The sequence below is a fragment of the Camellia sinensis genome, chromosome 3 (genome assembly GCF_055761805.1).
Source record: "Camellia sinensis isolate YWXY chromosome 3, ASM5576180v1, whole genome shotgun sequence".
NCBI classification, from domain to species: Eukaryota; Viridiplantae; Streptophyta; class Magnoliopsida; order Ericales; family Theaceae; genus Camellia; species Camellia sinensis.
The window spans coordinates 205879949-205900595 of NC_138963.1; positions in this window are offsets into that span (position 1 = coordinate 205879949).

Genomic DNA, 20647 nt, shown 5'->3' on the forward strand with positions numbered 1-20647 from the left:
CAGCAGTTTCAAACAACCTATAAACGGGTAAGCAACCTGTCCTAGCTTGGAATGGTCACTATGGATCCGAATATGTACTAGGTCGAATGGTCAAAAAAGGTGCCCCATTAAAACCGGGGTTTGTGTTCCCATACTGTCAGAGCCCATAACCAGTTAGCGTTATGGTCATGCCTTGACAAGACAAGCCTCCGGCAAACCGTTCAGGAATGGCAGATGGCAAACACGGTGTCCTAGGCGCACCAATGCACATACAATGCAAAGAGACATATAAATGAAATCAAAACAGGATATCACGAGTTCGAGTCAAGCTCTCTGAAGTCCCCAGTGGAGTCGCCAGAAACTGTAGACGCGCCCGAACGCCTCGGGAGGGTGAGTCCCGTTCCATTCATTCGTGGGCTTACTACAGTTCGGACTCTCGAATTGTCACGGTTCCTAATCTGAACCAAAGAGTCCAAATCTGGCAAATCGTTTTGAGAAAAACAGTTTTTTGAAAGAAGTGCCACACATGGACTGCTTTGCCAGATACAGAGTCGCCACCTAAATATTTTTTTAATGGGGAAATTTAGGAAACCCTGACTCGGTGCCGAAGGCCACGTGTCCGTCGTTGCCAAAGTTGATTTGGCTCGGGAGCTTGGGTACGATCGGGGAAGGTCAGCTATGAGCACCCCTTTTCGCCCGGTCCGAAGACCGGCCTCTACTAACCGTGATATCCATTTTTGAAAACGTTATGTGCTCTTATTTCGGTTATTAGCCTAGAATTACTATGTTATGCGCACAGAAAACAAGTATAGACTAGATTGCCTAATTTGGAAATAAGCATTGCATATCCGTTTGTTTTGAAAAGCGCTTTAGAATTTGCTACTCGCAAGTAGGCTAAAACACGGATTTCAACGAGTTTTTCCAACTCAAACAATCCAACCTTCACCCACAGGCATTCAACCAATTTATCACATAAGCATCTAGCCACATGGTAAGCAAGCTGTTATGATAGCATTCACACTCATGCGATATGCTAAAGCAAAAAATACTTACATTGTACTCCGTGCCAAAACAATAAACTAGTTAGCAAACATTCATGTCCTAGCTCATGTTAATTTGCCTAATGCAACACATACAGGATGCAATCGAAGTAGGCTCGGCTAACCTAAGCATGGCATGTGAAATGCGATCAATTGATGCACGTATTCAATTTGGAATCGAAATACAAATGCAGTTAGCATGATGTACCGAGCCCGGTGCACGCAATACGAATGCATGAATGCACGCATGCATAGCATAAGGTATGCTAATTTAAAAATGCCCTAGTCTACCATCATAAGCAGGTAAGTAAAAGGGAAGAAAGAAGTGGGGATTGGAAGACATACACACGACTCACACACACTTATTACAGATTTGCCCTCGCCCGGAGGGACCAAATAAATATTACAGTCCGAATGATGAACAAATAAATTATTACAGAATTTCTAATTTACTTAACAGAATTAATGTAACAAAGAAAGACAGGTGGCCACAGCCTCCCGCCTCGGGGTGCGCGAATGATGCATGCTTGAACCCGCCTCGCCCGGAAAGCCCACACCATACCATTGCTGCCTCTGTTTTTACTGCCTTGCTTCTCTGAAAAATGCCAAAATTTTGGGACAGGTTCCTTGAACACTGCAGAGTACCACCGGCTGGGGGAAATTCCCACCAGCAGTGTATAATTCCTATCGGCTGATGATTTAGTCACCGGCCATTCACCAATGGCCGGTCGGCAATGAATTATGCCGGCCGGCAGAAACTTCCTGCAGGAGACAGTTTTGACAGCAACAGAGGACAGACAGCATATGGCATGGGATTTCAAGCACATGTGAGCTTGGTCATGTTTCCCATCATGTGTTGAACTCAGGGAAGCATGGCCCTCGATCCTCGAGCCATCAATTGTGCATGATAGCCCAAGAGATCAAGCTTGCCATTTGATGTAAAAATGCATGCAATCACACAAATGAGGACCAAGACCCTATCATGCCGAAGTCAAGGGTCCCGGTAACCGAGAGTCAAGGCACATTACATCACTTATAGTATGAACGCTCCTTGACCCTTACACTTGGTTTGACACCCCAAACCAAGGAATGCAATGCATGTTATGCTCACATGGCTCAAAATGCAACATGATGCTAATTATGCAAGGCATGCCAAATGTCATGCAACTAATATGGCAAGTATGCAATGCTAGGCATGCAAGATGCAAATGCAATGCAAACATGGACCATTTAAGCAATGGGATCAACATATTACAACACTTAATGAAGCAATCATGCAATGGACATGAGACAAGCATGCAAGAGGGCCTTAAACCATAAAGGGGCAGACCTTGATCCACCCCAAAACAGTGGCCAAAAGTGCCTAAAAAGGTGGACAAAAACTCATGCCAACAAGCAAGCCAATGGTCCTAGAGTTAAGGCACAAAAGGAGGGCACTTCACTTCCACCAACAAGACCAATCATGGCATGAAATAGACAAGTAAAAACAGAATTTTTACATGCAAAAATGGACCCCAAAACCTACTAACATGGCACCTAAAGTGGCTCCAAAGAGGCGTATGCACCGAAGCTCATTTCTTAGGCATAAGAGGGCACACCCTCAAGGCATGAAAAAGGTCACACATGCACACATATAACATGATTTATGGATTGAATTATGGTCCTAAATGATGGCAATTCATGGGGATGGCCTAAGCTATGCATGTTGGAGGTCAATATACTTAAAGCTTACAAGCCAAAACACAAAGAAGGGATACCAAATAAGGCAAGCATGACTGAAATAGATGGCCAACAGACCTTAAACATGGTAAAATAATGCCAACAACTTCATAGAACTAAGCCAACACATGCAAGAATCATGGCCTAAACATGAGATGCATTTCTAGGCCAAATAGGGGGATGTAAAGCAAGTATGTTAAGCATGCAAAAGGCCACAAATCTGACTGAAAACAGAGATGACATATGACCTAAAAACACCCAAAAACCTCTGAAAAAGGGCCAAAACCAAGCAAGCATGCATGTTACCCTTTAAGCCCAAATGCAAGGAACTAAAACAATGAAGGGAGAGGGGTGTCCCTCCCCTATGCAAGACTTCAAACCACCTTCCTCACCACTGAAAATCCACTGGTTTTCAGTGATGAGAAGACCAAAACACTTAAGCAAACAAGGCCTTACCAAGTAGGCAACCAAAAAGGCCAAATAAGGCCTAAGAGGGTCAGTTTGAACTCAAACCACAAAAGACCCTTAATAAAAGTTCTTAAGCATGAAAATACAAGATTTTTTTATGTTATGCACAAAACTTAAAACAGCAAGCAAGATAGGTAAAAAACTAGTGCAAGTTTGGGGAAACTAGTGAACAGCCAATGCAGCCCTCTTCTTCTGATCAAAAACGGCCCCAAAACTCAAAGATCAACCCTCAAAAGTCCTCAATCTCGGAGCAAGGTGTAATGGTGTGTGTATTAGTGCAAAAGTAAGGTAAAAACACACTTTTGGGCCAAGAAACACACACAAGGGAGGAGAGAGAGGGAAATATAGAGAGAGGGTGTACCTATATGTATAAGCCCTGGTTTTGCCTTCAAAATCTCTGACCTAGAACAAGGAGAAGGCTCCTCCTCTTATAGAAGTCCCTCTGGCAAAGCTTATTCAACAAGCTTGCTTAGAGGGACATCCCTCCATACACGTGTATGGAGGGCAGCAGAGTTGGTGCCAGCTATCACAGCTGGCACAAAATATCTACATAAAGTAGATGAACAGTGGTCGGCTCCTCAAAATTTCCATTTTGACAAAAAAGAGTGCTGACCGGCAATAAATAGTGCCGAACGGCAATATATATTGCCGATGGAGACAAAAAACCAGCCGGTGGCCTCTGGCCATGGCCGGTGGTGTGTGGGGATGCCTCACAAGGCATTCCCTACCCCTCCAAGGAAAAATGCAAGTGTTTGGTGCAAAACCAGACACTAAACGGTCGAGTTCGGAGATCCTGAGGCAAGGCGCGTAGCCGAGACCTCCGGGAACTCCAAACGAACACAAACATGGATGATCACCGGGTGTTCAAACGGTGACGTCCAAGTCTTGAGGACGGTCAAAAATGGGGTGTCTACACATAGTTTTAGAAGGCTCCGATATCTCCCGAGGTTCATCAGACTTGTGCTGATAGACTTTGTCAGGTCAGAGATTCAGTTCAAGGACAAATTAGTGTTCCTCCGCCAGAGGCAGGGTAAAAAGGGCCAGTTAGGCACAGATCACCAGTTCAGCAGTTACCAAATCGGTGGCCCTTATCCACCCTACCAGTGAATAGTCAGGCTAAGGCCTCAGTTTTTATCAGTTTTTAGTCACCTCACCAGTCAGTTAGCCGGAATAGCAGAACATGGCAGGGATGGAGGAAATGATGCGTCAACTTCAAGAAAGTATGAAACTCATGCAGCAAGATGTTGCCCGGCAGATGGAATTTGCCAAACAGCAGGCTGCGATCTTGGCCCAGCAGGCTGAGCTAATCACTAGGCTGCAACAGCAAAATGGAACATCTTCTTCGCACCAAGCCCCTCCCCCACTAGGAGTTCCAGCACCCGAGGAGGCACCAAATATCCAGGGAGATACGAACATTCCGACAAGACCGGCTCCGCCCCCAATCTTACCCCAGCTGTCTAAAGCATCGATCAACCTGCCGGATTCACCCTTTGAGTTCGAGTTAGACCCTACAGCGCTGAAGGTGAGCAAGCTGGAAAGGATGTTCAAGAAATCTCAGGGAGTAAAATCCATTCCGGACATTGAGGACGGGTATACCAACGCAGCTGTGACGCTGCCGGACAGATTTAAGATGCCACACATCGACCGATTTGATGGATCTGGTGATCCCATAGTGCACCTCCGGTTGTTTTCGGACATACTAAGGCCGATGGGCCTCACCAGGCTGCAGAAACTTTCACTATTCGGCCAGACCCTGTCAGGTGTGGCCGCTATCTGGTATGCAAAATTAGAAGACAATGTCAAACGGAACTGGGATGAGATGACCGAGGCCTTCATTGCGCAGTACTCCTATAACACGCAAATCGAGGTCACAACCCGTGATCTCGAGACAACAAGGCAAGAGCCTAAGGAGAGTTTTTCTGATTTCGTAGCCCGCTGGAGGGCCGAGGCCTCAATGATGACCCTTAGGCCCACTGACAAAGATCAAATTCGGATGATTGTGCGCAATCTCCAGCCCAAGCTTATGCAGAAAATGATTGTTCTCCCCTTCCCCACCTTTTCAGATTTACATGAGATGGGAGTACAGATCGAGGACGCTATGAAACAGGGCCTTCTTGACCAGGAGAAGGAGCAGCCCTGGAGGGCGTTTTTCTGCAGTTCGAATGCGACCACCAGTGGTGATGCAGCTGCAAGATCTTCTGATGTGGGCATGGTTACCACCACCGTATCAAAAATAGCTACCCCATTCACCGGTGCGTCCGGAAGTAGCTCACAAGGAACCAAATACCCACCTCGAGTCAAGAGGGTTTTCACCCCACTTCATATGCCTTTGTCAAAGGCTCTAGAGGTCTTAATCCGGAAAGGACATCTGAAACCATTGGAACAACGGCCCTTACCCGATCCTGTCCTTGCAAAGCATGATCAGACTAAATACTGTGCCTACCATTAACAAACCAGTCATGACACCGACAGTTGCTTTCGTCTGCGCCATGATGTACAAGATCTGTTTGACAACGGGGTCATTACCGCACCAGGTCCTGCAAAGTCTATCGGCACTTGATCAGTGAACTTGTGGGGGGATAATGTGATTATGTGATCGGGGGATGAACCACCTGCGGGCGGCGCTCAGTTTACTCTGGATGTGCCATATGGCACGCACTGTTTTGAGCATTTTGTGAATGCTAGCTTTTGTATTTTCTGACTTGGGTATTGGGTCAGTCTTGTTCTATCGTATTGAGTCAGTCCTTTTGTACTGAGTCAGTCGAATCAGTCTTGTTGTATCAAGTCTGTCCTGTTGTGTCAGAGTCGAGTGATTTCGGGGGTGTTACCTCGGACATCACTACCTTGTCTTGTGTTTGTCTTTTTGCTTTCTTTTGAGTCTGTTTCTGCCTTGGAGCCAGCTATGCCAACAAATCTGAATGGAACAGCAGTGATTTTCACACTCTTGTGTTTGCATCTGCCTTACGCCAGTCGTGCCAGAAAGTTTGAATAGAGCGGCAGTACTTTTCACCTGCTCTTCTGTGCCTTGAAATTGTTGCATTGACCTAAGCTTTTCAAAACTTTTTCTAACACTGTGGTGAAAACAAAGAGGAAGGAATTCCTCGGGATTTGCAAAAATTTGATCAACTGAGAGAAAGAGAGGTGTGCTAAGCCCTTAATGAATGAGATCATGCTTGTTAATGTGAGTACTGAGAAGGATCCTGGCTTGATCCAGATTGGTTCTACATTGTCTTCAGTGCAAGCGACTTGTCGCTTTCTTAAAAGATTTCAAAAAATGTTTTGTGCGTTCCTGCGAAGACCTGTGTGAAATCACTCTTGAGATTGTGCAGCCTAGGATCGCTCTCAACCTCGAGACTCGACCCCTTGCTTTCAAACCTCGAACTCGGACTCAAAAAATTCAATGGTCAACCATAATGTGAGGCCTGCTGTAACAAGCCCGCGGGGGAGGGGGGGGGACGTCGCTACAGTTCGGACTCTCGATTTGTGTCACGGTTCTAAATCTGAACCAAAGAGTCCAAATCCGGCAAATCGTTTTGAGAAAAACAGATTTTTGAAAAAGTAGTGCCAAACATGGACTGCTTTGCCAGATACAGAGTCGCCACCTAAATATTTTTAAAATGGGTGAATTTAGGAAACCCTGACTCGGTGCCGAAGGCCACATGTCCGTCATCACCGGAGTTGTCTCGGCTCGGGAGCTTGGGTACGATCGGGGAAGGTCAGCTATGAGCACCCCCTTTCGCCCGGTCCGAAGACCGGCCTCTACTAACCGTGATATCCGTTTTTGAAAACTTTACGTATTCTTAAACCAATTATCAACCTAGAATTACTATGTTATGCGCACAGCAAACAAGTATAGACTAGATTGCCTAATTTGGAAATAAGCATTGCACATCCGTTTGTTTCAAAAAATGTTTTGGAGTTGCTACTCGCAAGTAGGCTAAAACACGGATTTCAATGAGTTCTTCCAACTCAAACAATCCAACCTTCACCCACAGGCATTCAAAACAGTTTAACACATAAGCATCTAGCCACATGGCAAGCATACTGTCATGTTAACATTCACACACATGCGAGATGCTAAAGCATAAATACTTACATCGTATTTCGTGCCAAAACAGAGAACTTGTTAGCAAACATGCATGATCCAAGTCCATGTTTAAGTGCCTAATGCATCGCATACAAAGTGTTGCCAGAATAGGCTCGGCTATCCTAAACATGTCATGTGAAAATGCACAATTATCACGTATTCAGTTTGGGAATTGAAGTATTGATGCAGTTAGCGTGATGTACCGAGCCTAATGCATGTAATACAAATGCATGGATACACACATGCATAGCATAAGGTATGCTAAATTAAACGTGCCCTAATACTAACCATTAAAGCGGGTAAGTAAAAGGGAAGAAAGAAGTGAGGTTGGAAGACATACACACCACCCACGCACACTTATTACAGATTTGCCCTCGCTCGGAGGAACCGAATAAATATTACAAATTAATTAACTATGCAAGCTAATTAATATTACAAATTGCCTAATTTAATTAACAAATTAAATAGACTAAGAAAAACAGTAAAACGCCTCGAGAAGTGCGCCGCCATGCGCAAGCTGCCTCTGTTTTCCTTCCTTCACTCCTCTGGAGGCTGCCAAAACCTCAGGACTGCTCCCTTGGACAGAGAGGATCACCACCGGCTGAATGAAATTGCCACCGGCAGTGTGGTATGGCCATCGGCACAAAATTGAATCTGTCGGCAGAGAAAATGTTACCGGTCGGCACATTACACTGCCGGCCGGCAGAGTATTCCTGCAGAACCTGTAACTCACAGCAACAGAGGGCAAAACAAGGCATGGCAGCACAATTCAAGGCATGTATGCACCAACCATGTCTCTTATCATTGTGATGACTCAAAGGGACATGTGCCTCGGTTCTCGAACCACCAATCACGCATTTCCATGCATGATGGCCCAAAGAACCAAGTATGCAACTTTGATTTCAAATGTATGCAAACCAATCAAATAAAACTCCCAATCCCTATCACCTAAGTCAAGGGACAAGGAATGCATGCAAGATGCAATGCAACCTAGGCTTACAAGCTAAGGATGCAACATGGCATGGCAAGGCACTTATGCAAGCATACAAGCATACATATGGCAATGCAAATAGATGGAAAGATGGACTTATACATGAATTAGGCAGCTCTAATAAGGCCTAAAACAGTGGCCAAAGTGCTAAAAAGTGAGGGCTAAATGGCATACACACACACATGCACATAAGGACCAACACTTAAGCACAAATCAAGCAACATTCAAGCACACTTGAAAGGGACAAACATGAACAATTAGCATGCATTATAAGCTTTGAAATCATGCTAATACATGGTGCCAAACCAAGCAATAAATCAAGCCAAGCATGCACCAAATGGCCTAAGTGTTCAAAGCGAATCAACGAGGCATTGAACTACACTTAACAAGACGAAACATGGCATGAAAGGAAGGACCAAAATCAGAGGTTTAGCATGTTAAAACAAAGCTAAAGGACTACTTAGATGGCATCTAAGTGACTCAAAAACAAAGGCATGCATAAACACCAAAACATGGAGCATCGCTGCACAAGCTTCCAAAGCATTAAAGAGGCATACAAGGCAATCAAACAAGCATGGAAATGGGACTGAAATGGCATATAGAATGATCCCAAATCACCAAAACAATGCAAAGATGCCATGCTACACATGCACATACTCAAGGCTAACAAGCCCAAATACAAAGGAGCTATATCAAGCATGCAAAGATCAACCCAAACGACTATGGACAGAGCTAAAACATGGCAAGATATGCACAAAATCTTCACAAGACTAAGCCTAAAACATGCTCCAACAAAGGCTAACAACCTAAGGCACATTAAGGCAAAAATAAGGCATTACATGGCAACTATGCTAAGCATGCATGGAGTTCCAAAACCAACCTAAGATCATGTTATATTATGGATATATAAGCATGAAAAACAAACCAAACATGCTCAACACACACTCAAGCATAGGCTTCCTTAAGAGGCCAAAATGTGTCCTTTTCAAGGACAACAAGGAGAGGGGGTGGCCCTCTCCTTCTTGGGACTTCAAAGCATCATCTTCACCACTGAAATCCCTCAAGATTTCAGTGGTGAAGAGATCTCAACACCAAAATCCCGGAGCTAACACAAAATGGCTCAAAATGAGGCCTTTTGAGGCCTAAGGGTGGTCAACAACCCTCAAACAACAAAACACTCTTAATAAACAATAAAGAGGGCCTAAAAACAGAACTTTTTTATGTTATACAATAATCACAAAAACAGCTCTAAGATAGGTATAAAATCAATGCAAAAAAGGGGGAAAAAAGGACTAGAATCTCACCTTTGAAGACCCCTTCACAAATGGTGCTCCAATGGCCTCCTTGAGCTTGAATCCAACACCAAAACTTCAAAACAAACTCTTTAGAACGTCAACTCCAAGAGGAAGGTGAAACACTAGGTGTTTGTGTGCAATAGTAAGACACAAAGCACCTAGTGAACAAAAGAGAGGGAAAGAGAGATAGAGTGTGTATCTAACTCTAACCCTAGAACTCAAACCCTAACAATGGCTGCTCTTGCTCTCAAAAAATCCTAAGTCTCTAACCAAGCCTCTCTTTTTTGCCTTAGAGAGAGCTTCTCTCTATATTGTCTTGTAAAGCTTACAGGACAAGCTTTGCAAGAGGGAGATCCCTCCATACACGTGTATGGAGGGGAGCAAAAGCAAGACAGCAGTCTAAAAATATATGCAAAAGCAGATGAACAGCAATCGGCCGGCCAAAAATGCCATCTTGGCAAACAATAGTGCCGACCGGCACAAAAAAGTGCTGACCGGCAACAAATAGTGCCGGCCGGCAAACTATATTGCCGGTGGCAGCAAACACCAGCCGGTGGCCTCTAGCCAATGCCGGTGGTGGGTGGGGATGGTCTACAAGCCCCACCCTACCTCTCAAGGGCAAGATGCAAGTGTTTGGTGCAAAACCAGACACTAAACGGTCGAGTTCGGAGATCCTGAGGCCAGGCACGCGAGCCGAGGCCTTCGGGAACTCCAAACGAACACAAACATGGAAGATCACCGTGTGTTCAAACAGTGACGTCCAAGTCTTGAGGACGGTCAAAAATGGGGTGTCTACACCTGCGTGGCCAGATTCGAAGTAGCCCTCGAACTAGGGGCAAGAAAAGTCAGATCAAGGAGATCAAGTGTTTTCAAAGGAAGCTTGCGAAACTAGATCAAAAGCCCTCAAACTAGGGGCAAAACTGTCAGATGTGCTCGAAGAGTAAAAAAAAATTGGGATGTTTCTCAAGCTAATGAAGATCGGCAAGAATGCCACACTCCAGAAGGGAGGAAAGAAGAAGACATTGCTGAAGGACAACCGAGTTCTTATCCACAACACTAGGGGAAAATTCACCCTCCATTGGGTGGACTTCTACGTCGTCAGCGAACAACAGCCATTCTCCTGGATTCAGATGACTTCAGGATCTCGAAACCATTTGACATGGACAAAGCTGCACTTTTACCCTTGAGAGGCTCGCTGGGCCGAAAACCCGGAAGGGCGGCCTAGACAAAAGTTAGAGCAAGAAAAGAAGAAAAAGAACAAAAAAGAGAAAATGACAAAAGAACAAAAAAGAAAGATGGAAAGAAAAGAATAAAAAAAGAAAATCAAAAAAGAAATGAAATGAAAAGAAAAGAACACAAAAATTGAAAAGAAGAAAAACATAGCTCGCAAGGTTGAAAACCCGCAAAGGGCGGCCTTGGCAAAAGTCAGAGCGCAAAAGGAGAGGTTAATACCCGAGTGTACCTTAACCCCGAACTACGTGAGGCTTGATTCCCATCTTTGGGATACGTAGGCAACTTCATTCTGAAGTCCAGCCGTAAAACACTGTGTCCATGTAATGGTTTTGATCATCTTTGCTTTCTCTGAATCCGAAAATTTGGTTGTGTTCGTCACTCTGAGGACTGACTACAATGCTCCGCGGTGCTATCCAAACAAGGGGCAACTTTCCGTTGCCATTCAATGCGCCGTGGCGCCGTTCAAACAAGGGGCAACTTTCCGTTGCCATGCAGCTCCCTTCAAGTAAGGGGCAATCTTCCTTCGAATATGAGGTTGTGCATCTCGAGAGTGGGTTCTATGCTCGTTCAGCAATGGCCGTTTGCAAAAACAGTTTTTGAGAATTTTTACTAAGGTTGACTGAGTTTCTCTCGAAAACTATTCCATTTTTCCAAAATTGGACCTCTTTCTTGGACCCAAAAAAGAAAAATTTTCAGTTCTCATAACCTGACTTGCATGATTTTAAATCAGAAAATTGAACAAGCATGTTAATCGAACTCTCATTTTGGTCAAAATTGTCTTAGTAGAAAGCGAAAAACAAAAAAATGGTCGAAATGATGAACTAGGGGCACAGTTGAGTCAGGTGTTCTGTCTTTTCCCCATTGCCACAATACTTGCCAAGAAGGGCACTCTACCTGCCAGAAAAGGGCACAACTGAAGTTAACAGCAAAAGGGCTTAAAGTTCTCTCACCCTCCGAGCAACAAGGTATCAAGCCAAGTGCGAAGCACGAACTGGAATGGATCAAGATATCCCACTCCCTCATCTGGACAGATCTAACCACGTCCAAACTCCCCGGCAGAGCATTGACAGCCGATGTCAGCCGCAGATTCACTACACGCTTAGTTGCAGCACAACCCCTCTGAGGGAGGAACTCACTAGCTGCCCGCAGAAAAAGAAGAATCTAGCTGAGTGCTAAGGGCAAGAGCCCACAACTTTTTGTTTATCCATCAACCACCCTGGGGAGGGATAAAAATGAGAGAAAAAAGAATAGAGAGATGTACGATGAGAGAAAAATGAGGAAAGGGCTTTTTTAGAAAAATAGAGCCTGAGGGTCGAGTGATGTGAGAATCACAAATGAGAAAGGGTGGGAAACACTACCCGGTGAAACAGGCTCCCTGTGCACGTCTGAGTGTCGTGTCTTTTTGTTTTATCTCGATTCTTGTTTTGAGTCGTTTCGAGTGTTACTCGATGTGTCTAGGTTGTGTGCCTTTTATTTCCTTGTTGAGTCGATTTGCTGTGTTCAGTCGTAGGCTCAATACTTGGTCGAAAACTCATCTCTCAATTTCAAAAAAAAAATCGTTTTGTGCTCAGAGTACCGTGCCGTTCTCCACATTTGTACAAAATAGAATTTGTTCTTTCATAAAATCGCAGGATTCAACCCGGGTCATGTGAGAACAGTAGAACCAGGACCTATTTGAAGCTATATATGGTTCCGGACTGCAAAGCAAAAGCAAAAGAGGAAAATGTTGGGTATTTGAGTTTGTTTCAACTTCAGTAAGTTCCAAGACTACATTCCGTGTGTACCTCTTCAGGCCTTGCCAATGCTCCGAAGTATGAATGTACCTTTACCTCAAGCTCAAAATCAAGTCTACTTCAAGCCAGAATAGGCAATCAGAAGTGCTCTCCTTGAGGACTGTTTCATGCCAGGGACATCTTGGCCGTGTTTGTAATGAGTTCCTAAGAGACCAGCTGCGACGGTGGAAACTAGAGTTCAAATGGCTGATGCCTAGAACATAAAGGTTCGGGATTTCTGGGACTAAAGTCTGGTTTAAATACCCAGGGGTGTATCCCCGGCTTGAAATCTGTATGGAAGCCTATAGGTTGAGATAGCGTGTATGCACCTCAATTCTGGATACTGAACCAACCTAGTCTGTCACCTCGTTGGAGAATAGGGAAAGTTGTGAATGTGGTCAGGAAGAAAAGTGGCATCCCAAGTGTTCTACGTGAAGGACCATTGTTAGCATTTCAGAGCCTTTGTACTGTAAGTTGAAGGTAAGTGTTCGAAGAGCACGAGGGGAGATCCCCATCAGAGTAAAGCGACTCATCGCCACTCACCTCATGAGGTGCTTTCTAAAGCGCCGTTTTGTCCATTTATTGCTTTCCATAAGCATCATGCATTATAATGCATTGTACATATCAAGTTTCTTCCTCAATCACACACGATATTGTATGTACGGCTCATTCAAAGAAGTTCCGTTTTAAGATCATTTATTTAGTGTATCAATCACACTTCATTTATTTAGTGTATCAATCACACTTTTCACTTTTAGTGTATCAATCACACTCTGTTCACATAGTGCATCTATCACACTTTGTGTTAACTTTTAGTGTATCAATCACACTCTGTTCACATAGTGCATCTATCACACTTTGTGTTCACTTTTAGTGTATCAATCACACTCTGTTCACATAGTGCATCTATCACACTTTGTGTTCACTTTTAGTGTATCAATCACACTCTGTTCACATAATGTATCTATCACACTTTGTGTTCACTTTTAGTGTATCAATCACATTTTTCACTTTTAGTGTATCAATCACACTCTGTTCACATAGTGCATCTATCACACTTTGTGTTCACTTTTAATGTATCAATCACACTCTGTTCACATAGTGCATCAATCACACTTGGTGTTCACCTTTAGTGTATCAATCACACTCTGTTCACATAGTGCATCTATCACACTTTGTGTTCACTTTTAGTGTATCAATCACACTCTGTTCACATAGTGCATCTATCACACTTTGTGTTCACTTTTTGTGTATCAGTCACACTCTGTTCACATAGTGCATCTATCACACTTTGTGTTCACTTTTAGTGTATCAATCACACTTTTCACTTTTAGTGTATCAATCACACTCTGTTCACATAGTGCATCTATCACTCTTTGTGTTCACTTTTAGTGTATCAATCACACTCTGTTCACATAGTGCATCTATCACACATTGTGTTCACTTTTAGTGTATCAATCACACTCTGTTCACATAGTGCATCTATCACACCTTGTGTTTGCTTTTAGTGTATCAATCACACTCTGTTCACATAGTGCATCTATCACACTTTGTGTTCACTTTTAGTGTATCAATCACACTCTGTTCACATAGTGCATCTATCACACTTTGTGTTCGCTTTTAGTGTATCAATCACACTCTGTTCACATAGTGCATCTATCACACTTTGTGTTCGCTTTTAGTGTATCAATCACACTCTGTTCACATAGTGCATCTATCACACTTTGTGTTCGCTTTTAGTGTATCAATCACATTCTGTTCACATAGTGCATCTATCACACTTTGTGTTCACTTTTAGTCTATCAATCACACTCTGTTCACATAGTGCATCTATTACACTTTGTGTTCGCTTTTAGTCTATCAATCACACTCTGTTCACATAGTGCATCTATCACACTTTGTGTTCGCTTTTAGTCTATCAATCACACTCTGTTCACATAGTGCATCTATCACACTTTGTGTTCACTTTTAGTCTATCAATCACACTCTGTTCACATAGTGCATCTATCACACTTTGTGTTCACTTTTAGTCTATCAATCACACTCTGTTCACATAGTGCATCTATCACACTTTGTGTTCGCTTTTAGTCTATCAATCACACTCTGTTCACATAGTGCATCTATCACACTTTGTGTTCCCTTTTAGTATATCCATCATACTTGTTCACTAAGTGCATCTATCACACTTCGTGTTCACATTTAGTATATCAATCATACTTTGTTCACAAAGTGCATCTGTCACACTTTGTGTTCACCTTTAGTGTATCCATCACACTTTGCTCACTTCACCCTTTGTATATCAATTACACTTTGCTTAAATAGTGTATCTATCACACACTCGCTTTGCCCACTTTGTGTATCAATCACACACGCTCACACTATGCCTACTTTGTGTATCAATCACATGCGTTCGCACTGTGTGTCAATCACACATTCTCGCTTTGTGTGTCTATCGTACTTGTTCACTTAGTGCATCTATCACACTTTGTGCTCACCTTTTTGTGTATCAATCACATGTTCGCTCTGCGTATCTGTCACACATGCACACTGTATTCACAGTGAGAATTCCATAATTTTCTTACATCCTTTCTGCACGAGGTGTAGTTTGGGTCGAGTTTACATGCTTGCCTAGCATTCGCTTAAAATGTTGCATTTATTTCGCATAATTGCTTCATTACAACTCTCTTTGCATGATCATGAGTGATGTCCGGCTTCGCGTAGCGTATAAGTCCAATTATCAAACCGGCTTCGCGTAGCGTATAAGTCCAATCTTCAAAATATTTCTGCATATCATTTTGCATCCTGCCTCTGAACTACGCTGGTTTGATTCTTTGCAAAGGGGTACGTAGGCAGCCTGCGGGCGCAACCATTTATTTGTCTGTACTTTGTTTGTTTGTCCAAAGTCTTCGGTCTTGTAAAAAATAGGTCGTCTCTAGGCTTTGACATTCACTCCCGTCACTTCTTGACTTCCGAGTTCTGTCAAGGAGGAGCAACTGTAGACAGCCCATTTTTGACTGCCTTTAAGACTTGGACGCGACTGATGGTTTTGAAAGATGTGCAGGGCAAAGGTTCAATTTCTTCGGCAAGGAGAGAGAGTCAAATCTCAACTTCATACACCTTTTTGGACCAAAACAATCTTGATCAAAAGATTTTAGACCTTGAAACCCTCTCTTTCAAAAATATTTTTGAAATAAAGTTTCTACAATGTCCCGACGCTCGCATTTTGTTAAATGTCACGTTTTTCGATAAACCGAGCGAGGACAAAGTGGAAATGAATGAAGGAGAGATGAACTCTTTTGAAAAATCTTTCAAAACACCTTGTTGAGAGGTTTGGAGTTGAACAAAAGAGGAAAGGAGAGAAGAAAACAAGGTTGGGAGAAGTTCTGCACGGATCCGGATAGGACCGAATCTGCGCGGCTTCACGGAAACTAGCATAACTTTTTTCACAGCAGGAATTTTAATATAAGGTTTGCGCCATTGGAAAGCTAACTTCCGGGCTTGAATTTGAACACTTGAATGGCCACCATTGGACTTCCCAATCACCGGCCGGCCACGTTTCTTTCCGGCAGAACCATTTTTTGTTCTGAAAAGTAGCAGGCCGGCCAGAAAATCTAGCAGGCCGGCCATCTATTTGGTGAATGGCCTTTTTGCCCTTTTGAGCTGGCTGGCCATGATCCTTGTCCCAGGTGCATTCCAGCCATCTATTTTGTTTTGCACTTCACCCATGTCCGAGGGTTTGGCCTTTTGGGGGGAAACTTGAATTTGAAATTCCCCCCTTTTCTCCACTCCTTTGCCTATAAAACTAGCCCCTCCCCTTTAATTTTAAGGGTTAGAAATTTTGGTTTGGAGCTCCTACATTGTATCTCTCTCTCTCTACACTCCAACCCTCAAAACCTCCCAAACTCTACACCATTTCTACACCACCACCTAGCACCATACTACCACCATCCATTCCAGCCACTTGGAGGTATTTTCCAGAGCTAAGGAGCCACCAAACTTGGTCCAAGAGTTGTCAAAGATTTGGTCTTCAAGGGTAAGTCTTCTCCTCCCTCTTTCTTGCCTTATTTTGCTCAATATATTAGCCATACTTTCTTGCATATTTAGGCTCTGACCCTAACTTAAAATAGCATTATTTTGATGTCTTTTTCATGTTTGTTTTAGGGTCATTCCATGTTTAAGGTCTCCAGCTACCACTTGCTTCTTTATCTCTCTTGTATGCCTCTTTCTTGCATAGTATTTTAGGCCTATTTGTAAATTGTTTTAAGTTTGGTTATGAACTGAAAAGTGGCTTATTTTGAGCCCTTCTTCAACATTGTTGAAGGGATCTTCACTGTTTGAGGCTTCCTTTTGTCACTTGCCTCTTTTTCCCTCTTTTGGCCTCATTTTTGCATGTTTTGTTAGCCCCTTGTGCTTGTATTTTTGGGCTCTAGTCCGAACTGTAAATAGCCTTATTTTGACCCCCTCTTCATGTTTGATCAAGGGACCTTTGCTGTTTGAAGCTCCCTTTTTGCTCTTTATGTTTAAACCTCTTTTTAGGTTTTATTTTGCATAGTATTTCAAGCTTGCTTATGCTCTGTTTTGGGTTTGATCATAAACTGAAAAATACCATTTTTTGGTCCCCTCTTCAACTTTGTTGAAGGGCCCTCCTATGTTTGAGGCCAGAAACCATCACTTGCCTCTTTGTCTCCCTTTTGGCTCATTTCTTGCACAATGTTTTAGGCCTTTTTGTGTTTAGATCCGTGGCTTGTTGTAAACTGTAAAGTGCTTTATTTTGAGCCCCTCTTCAACTTTGTTGAAGGGATCTTGGCCATTTAGGGCTAGCAGCTGCTACTTGCTTCATTACCTCTCTTACGGGGCCATTTTTGCATGCTAGCTTAGTCCTATTTGTGTCCATTGTTTGGCCTTGCTTAAAACTGTAAATATTCTTGTTTCGGGACTTTCTTGATTCTTTCTTCATACTTCATGTTCAAATAATGCATGCTTTTCATAGCCATAGGTCATTCCATGTAGCTAATTCCATGTATCGGGTGCCATATTTCCATGTTCTGGGGCTGTTTTGCATCATATTTTGCTACTGAAATTTTCATGCTAGTATGCCATATTCCATGCCTTTCCATGTCTTGTTAGGGTGGCATTTGGTGCCTTAGGGTCGATCCTCGATTTACGTGCACGTGAGCACGCATTTCGAGTTGTCTCATTTTCATCGTATGGCCACTAATGTGAGTGTGGTTGAGGTCCATTCGTATTGGTGTAAGTCCATTATGCATTGTGATGCCATTTCATTTCGTAGCATTGCATATGCTAGGTTGTATGTTAGAGCATTGTGTATGCCATGTTACCTCGTGCATCGTGTATGCCATTTCATACCATTGTACATGCCAGGTTGTATATTAGTTGCATTCATGCATGTCATGCATATTGCATTGTGTTTGGGATAGGAGTTAGCCCGAGCACAGGAAACGAGGGATGTTTCGTACTTCGAGTGACGGAACGTGTCTCTATTCCCAGTCACCGACACTCCGGATTATCCATGATGGAGTTTAGGTCTTGTTGTGTTTATATGTGCATTCATTTCATATTGAGTCGTGCAATTCGACTCCTCGACAATCATGCATCGATATGCGTGATTGGTGGCACGAGGATCGAGGACTACACTCCCCGAAGAGTAGTCATGCATACATATGTGAAAATACTTTGCCATGCCCCTTTGTTGTTCTCTGTTGCAGTAAATCAGAAATCGGCAGCCTTCCGGAGCTTGGCACGCATTCCAAGAACAATTACAAACAGAGGCAAACCGGGGCATCGCAATGGATTCTCCGCACAAAGCAACCCGAGCATGCATCATTCATCATCCGAAGTAGCATCGAGGCAGTTCCAAGCTTGCATGCTAGTTTACAGCTTACCTAGTTTAATTTGTTAATTAATTAGGATTTTGTAATTATTTGGACTGTAATTATTTGGGACTGTATATTATTTACTCGGACCCTCTGCGCGAGGGCAATGTTGTAATAAGTGTGCGTGCGTGTGATGTATGTCTTCCAACCCCACGTCTTTCTCCCTTTTATTTAACTGCTTATGATGGTTAGATTAGGGCATGTTTCAATTAGCATACAGTATGATAGCATGTTTGCATTCATTCATCTGTTTTGCATGCACCGGGCTCGGCGCATCATACTAACTGCATTGTACTTCCAATTCCAAGTTGAATACATGTTAGTTGTAGCATTTCATATGCCATGTTTAGGATAGCCGAGCCTGCTATAGTTGCATTTTCGCATGTGTTGCATTAGGCATTTCCGTATAATTAGGATCATGCACAGATTTCTAATTAGCTTATGTTTTGGCTTGGAGTACTCGGTAAGTTTTATGGTTTAGCATCCTTGCATGTGTGTGAGTGACTGCCATGAATAGCATACTTACCATGAGGCTGTATGCTTATGTGATATAACTGCCTGAATGCCTGTGGGTGAAGGTTGGGTTATTTGAATTGGAACAATTCATCAAATGTGTGTTTCAAGCCCACTAGATAGTGGCAAAATCATGTTTTTCTAAAGCCCACCCGAGGGTGGCAAATCCACGTCTTAGCCTACTTGCGGGTAGCACCATCAAACCATTTTCAAATAAACAAACATGAAATGTTTTGTTCCAATTCAGGCGATCCAGTCTATACTTGTATGCTGTGCGCATCACATAGTAAATCTAGGCTAATAATCGCAATAAGAACACACAATGTTTTCAAAACTTGATATCATGGTTAGTAGAGGCCGATCTTTGATCGGGCGAGCGGAGGTGCTCACGAAGTGACCTTCCCCAATCGTACCCAAGTTCCCGAACCGAGGCAACTTTGGTGATGACGGACACGTGGCCGTAGGCAATGAGTCAGGGTTTCCTAAATTTCCCAAAATAAAATATTTAGGTGGCGACTCTGTATCTGGCAAAGCTGTCCATGTTTGGCACTTCTTTCAAAATCTATTTTCTCAAAACGATTTGCCGGATTTGGACTCTTTGGTTCAGATTACGAACCGTGACAATTTGAGAGTCCTGAGCTGTAGTGAGCCCAATATCGAATGGAACGGGAGCTCATCTCTCCCGGGGCGTTCGGGGACGTCTACAGTTTCTAGCGACTCTACTGGGGAGCTTAGAGAACTTGACTCGAACTCATGATATCTTGTTTTGACTACACTTGTGTGTTTCTTTGCATTGCATTTGCATTGGTGCGCCTAGGACACTGTGTTTGGCATCTGCTATTCCTGAACGGTTTGCCGGAGGCTTGTCTTGTCAAGGCATGACCATAAGGCTGGCCGGTTGTGGGCTCTGCCAGTATGGGAACACAAACCCCGGTTTTACCGGGGCACCCTTGTTGACTATTCGACCTAGTGCATAATCGGAATCCATAGTGACCATTCCAAACTAGGACAGGTTGCTTAGCCGATATAGGTTGTTTGAAACCGCTGTGTGCGTAGTGAAACCCTAGCTCCTGACAAAATAGGACAGGGAAACCCTACCCCAACATAGGGTTGTTTTGGCTCTCACTTGCTTGCTATGTGCTTTTAGAGTGCGTCTCTACAGGAATGCATGTATCAGTTTGCAAGTCTGGGTATCAGGCCTGCGGGCATCAGAACGTGAAGAATTAGTTTTACCCAAGGGTATCAGATTTGAGGCAGAATTCAGTAGAGGGCACAGTCATCCTACTATGCTCGTATCTGTTTTGGTGAAGTCAGGCTGAGATGCTGCATGTTTTCTCTTTTGCTAGGGGGTAGTCTTGGAACCATAGCTTCAGAAGGCTCCGATATCCCCCGAGGTTCATCAGACTTGTGCTGATAGACTTTGTCAAGTTAGAGATTCAGTTCAAGGACAAATCAGTGTTCCTCTGCCAGAGGCAGGGTAAAAAGGGCCAGTTAGGCACAGATCACCGGTTCAGCAGTTACCAGATCGATGGCCCTTATCCACCCTACCAGTGAATAGTCAGGCTGAGGCCTCAGTTTTTATCAGTTTCTAGTCACCTCACCAGTCAGTTAGCCGGAACAGCAGAACATGGCAGGGATGGAGGAAATGATGCGTCA